Source organism: Etheostoma cragini, chromosome 1, assembly GCF_013103735.1.
Source record: "Etheostoma cragini isolate CJK2018 chromosome 1, CSU_Ecrag_1.0, whole genome shotgun sequence".
Taxonomy (NCBI): Eukaryota; Metazoa; Chordata; class Actinopteri; order Perciformes; family Percidae; genus Etheostoma; species Etheostoma cragini.
The window spans coordinates 7,025,357-7,030,600 of record NC_048407.1 but is presented as its reverse complement, the minus strand read 5'-3'; positions in this window follow the sequence as shown (position 1 = coordinate 7,030,600).

Below are 5,244 nucleotides of genomic sequence, written 5' to 3'. Positions count from 1 at the left end.
AAATTACATCATCACGCGTAGCTATGGTGACCAGCCATGCTGAGACGTTACTCATTTTGCAATGGAAAACGAACGTAGAAAGAATCGAGTTGAGTAGAGGCGAGTCAAGGCGTGTCAAGTCAAGCTGTTACCAGCAGTGGAAAAACGCCATTAGTGAGGACTAGAATAGGACTGGATTTAAATCTGATTCTTATGGGGCGCCGTTTGTAAAGCGGCTCACGCTGAAAATAACAGCAACATTTTGTCACATTTAGCTTTAAATAATGTTTAAAAAACTGGTATGAAATTTTGAGGGTCACTTTCTTGCACATTTACAACAATATTTGTCAACTTGGAAATATTTTAAATAGTTAAATCCAAATATTAAATTTTACACCTAAATGTTAAATGTTAAATCTAAATTCTAAATCTAAATCTAAATGTTAAATCTAAATTCAAATGTTAAATCTAAATCTAAATCTTAATTTTAAATCTAAATATTAAATCTAAATCTAAATGTTAAATCTAAATATTAAATCTAAATCTAAATGTTGCAAGTGCAACGTACATTCCCATTCAATGGTAACTCCACTGGTTATTTGAAACTAAAGTAACGAGCCAATTTGTTTAATTATAAGGAGTAGAAAGTACCAAGATTCGTGGTAAAATGTAAGCAGTAAAAGTAAAAAGTCTGCACAAAAATAAATAGTGGGTACAGCAACAAAGTATTTGTACTACGTTGCTTTCCATCTCTGACTGACACATACGTTCAAATTTGATTATTTCATTAAATTATTATTATTTGTCTTAAATCCACTAGCCATTTTCATATTATACCAACATTTGCAGCATCCTTAGCCTTTTTGGTAGGGTTACTAGGAAACTCAGCCTAGAGTAAGTTTATTCTCTCCAAAACAAGTTTTCTTTTTATGGATAAAGAACTACACAAAAAAAATCGCAACTTTTTTTAGCAACTTTCATTGTTTCTCGCGACTTAATTGCAACAAAAATACAAAAAACATTGCAATTTTTATTGCAATTTTTTACAAAAGTACCCGTAAAATCAAGCATTTTGGCAGCAACAATCTCGGAAAAAGGACGTGAAATCCTGGAGGGACAGAAACTCTGTTAGCAAAAAAGGTATTGAAGCATATAGTTTTGTTTCAGATATAGGCTACTTGAGGACAGTAGTCCAAAACAGTGACTTCTCCAGCTGCCACAGTATCTCCCACAGCATTTAATCCTTTCAAACAGGGAGAACCGTGGGTCCAGTTGAGGAATGGTGATTTGCTTGAGAGGCGTAACTCTGGCTTTTCCCACAATAAATCAAACATGCTGATGATGATGATCACCACTTCCAGTCTCAAGGAAAGCCACTGTACCATGGCCAACTTTATTGGCATAATCAAAGTGATAAATTTGTTTTGTTATAGATTTCCCGATGTTGAAGATGTCCCGAACGACCCACCTTGAATCCAGTTATTCTTTGGAGACTACACTGCCAATCAGACCACTGTTTGAAGAAGAAAAGGAAATTTGTTAAACCCTCTTCAGGTTTATTCTGCAGAGCTCTTGCAATATTATCTTGGCTGGCATAAATAAAGGGGGTTCTGTACCAAAGCCCTGTACCTGAACTTATTTGGAATCGACATCAGCACACTTAAAGTGTCCGCAGGGAGACAGATATGGAGCTAGAATCGTTTCTTTATCCCTTGCTATCTGAGAGAAGAAAAAAGTTTGAGAGAAAAAGTTATCATACTGATAGCAAAAACATTTTATGAGAGAAAAAAAATATTTGATAACAAGTTTTTATACCAATATCAAAAAAATCTCTCTCAAAATACTTTTTTAAACTCTCACATATATGTTTTTTGCTATCAGTGTGAAAAAACTTTTTTCTCTCAAAACGTAAAATCTGTCAAAATATTTTTTTTCTACTCATATATTGCATATTCTTGCTAAAAATTTGAAAAGAATTCTCTCAAAAAAGGTTTTTCTCAAAATGGTTTTCTTCTCGCTCTCAAAACCTAAGTCTTTGCTTTCGATAACATTTTTTGCTCTTGTCTCAGGATTTTTTCTCGATTTAAAAATAGTGCCATGGGCGGGGCCACGTTCCTATTCGTCAGTTGGATGAGCACCGTCTTGTCTTGGGAGTCCATCGGAATTATTAAACCATTGTCCCTGCCGTAGATAGATAACTAGCAGCCAGCCCACTTCTAAATAAATACCTTTTAATCATCTAAACACTTTTTAACAGTCAAATTAAAACAATGCGGTAAGCTCCAGGTCCTCCAGCCGCAGACGGCCCGCCATCAGTGGGGTTCGGCCGGCGTGGAAACATTGCTAGAAAGACTTACCGTCACATGGTCGACAAATCATCGTATAGTCAGGAGAAGCTCGCAGTTTAGCTTACTTTACTAATGTTAACTAGCATGTTAGTTAGCAATAATTAGCCTGTGCTTATGTTTTCTCCTAACATATACCTACGCTCTCCATCTCTGCTGATTGGGAATCATCTCCTCCGAAATGACGCATCTGCTTCTGAAGCATGAGTTTCTTGGACAAAATAAAAATCGGCACCTTTACTCTGGCAATATTAAAATAAACATTGTCTCTGCAATTGATTCCTAATACCCCTGGCATTGACAGGGGTATTAGGAAAATAGAAAACAGAAATAGACATTTGAAAACACAAACAAAAAAAGAACTACTCTCTTAGACTTAAACTTTTTGGGTTAGTTGCAGGAATCACTGCACAAATGTTGAATATTAGTTGCCTTAACAGGACAATATAGGCAACTCCATCATGGCCGAATCTTACCTAGAATATTCAAGTTTACATAGGAGTAGGTTATATTATTGACACAAACCTCCGTTCCCTTGTTTAAATTCTAGGTCAGTCAATTTTGATCTCTTTTCCGTTAATAAACGCCTTATTTCCCACGAAGTAGACCTTGTCTGTCTCGCTGCCTCAACTGCAGGCCATAGACGACTGTGATTGTGTCTCGGTCAGCTGTGGTCAGATCTTCTTTGAAGTGGAGCTGGTTGTTCTTCAGGTAGTCTTTCTTCTTGGACCCCCTCCACAACGCATCCCTGGCTGTTCTGTAAATGAACTTGATAATTAATGGACAAATTAGATGATTGGATCCTCCGTCTTTGGGTCTGCCAATTCTGTGGCCAACATCTATTGCAGAACTGACCTTCTCGTCTGAAGATAAATATGGTGCAAATGTGAGAGGGCGTAGATGCAATGTGAGCACTTGTAGAATATGATTTGAGAGCTTGTAAAAAACATCTGTACTTGTAGATGCGATGTGAGCACTTGAAGAACATGATTTGAGAGTTGTAAAAAAATCTGTACTCGTAGATTTGATGTGAGCACTTGTAGAATATGATTTGAGAGCTTGTAGAAAAAAATCTGTACTCGTATATATATTTTTTTTCATTGAGTCACTTTTCCAGTACAACCACCACTCAGTGATTACAACTGTCATGGGCCCGCTGCTGTTTTTGCCAGTCTTCCCCATTATGGAGCTAGAACAGTGACAGTAACCTGTGGTATTGAAAATAAAATTTGGCATTGAAACAACAAATATTGGCATTGAAAACTGTTGAACTGAAGTATAAAACATCAAAAAGTAATGATCGTATAATCCTATGATATTATTTCATTTCATTTTGATTTTGTTTGCATCATGAGGTTTTTCAATGTCAATTTAAATTTTTTCTTGATGTCCGTGACTTTTCAGTGACAGTTTTTTTTTTTTACGCTGTCAAGAACCTAACCTAACCTAATCCTAACACTTTTAACAGTCAAACTGAAACACTGTTGGTGAGCTCCAGGGTCCTGCAGCCGCAGACGGACTGCCGTCGGTGGTGCTGGGCCAGCGTGGAAACATTGCTAGAAAGCTCCGCTACCGTCCTCAACGGCCAGGGACAGCAGGGTTTCTATTCAAAGTGATCTGATCTGATACGGAGAGCTCCAGACCCGGTAGCAGCGGCACAACCCCCCTGGAGCCCACAGCCAGTCTTGGTGGAATAGCAAGCTAGCGTTAGCGAACTAACAAACTAGCACACTTATAAATGAATACAATTTAATTTAAAAGGCAGGCGTTATACCCACTAATGGCGGTCTGTCCGCGGCTGCAGGACCTGCAGCTCACCGCCAGTGTTTCAGTTTGACTGTTAAAAGTGTTAGGATAACTAAAATGTATTTATTTATAACAGGGTTAGTTCGCTAGGCTCAACCTCTCGTAGTTTCAGATTCACACATAAAAAATGTGCAGTACATCAACGGGAAATGTCCATTTGCTATGAAATTATATTAATTATGTGCGCCGTAATTCACACATTATTTGTTAGCGTCGCAAAGTAGGCTACAACTTCTCATGTGCCATCTTGAGTCGACCTCCTTAACTGTCTATAATTCAGCTCGACTCCCAACTTTTAGAGAAACACGTTTTTTTGAGTGATTTTTTTTTCACACTGATAGCAAAAAAATTACATTTGAGAGTTCAAAAAAGTATTTTGAGAGAGATTTTACATTTTGAGAGAAACACTTATTTTTGAGTCATTTTTTTCACACTCATGGCAAAAAATATACATTTGAGAGAAAAAGTAGCTACTTTGAGAGAGATTTTTTTGCTATTGGTAAGAAAACGTTTTTCTCATTTAAAATGATAAAATGCTGTGTGATAACTTTTTCTCTCAAACATTTTTTCTCTCTCAGATCACGTATTTTCTCGGATGTAAGAAAGAAACAATTCTACCTCCATAGACAGAGACCCTCCCCTATTTCCATCCACAATAATCTCCTGAATTATATATAGGCTATATTATTAATTTAAAAGTGAACTTGAGTGATATTAGACGTTATAACATATTAACGGCGATTGATCGCAAGCCGCGGAGAAAGGAAAATAAAGTGTTCATGATGAGTCTTGCAATAACGATTTAAATAGTTAAACTAACATATACATTGGTCTTACAATGTGTTACATTGTACTCCACGTGAACGATACTCACGTTTCCTAACTAACGCAGACGAGACAGGCCTAATGAAGAATTGGAATAAGGAAAAAGTCTGTTGTATTGCTAAACAGATATCAAGCGGTGCCGCTCTCTAAGCATGTATCTGCAGTGTCGCAGTCTACCCTCGGGGCGAGTGGACAGGCTTTCCAACACCCATAGTGTATTTTTAGGGGTCCAAGCCCGAGGATGCGTGCACCGCAGTAATCGCAAGGCGATACGCGGTTCACACAGCAG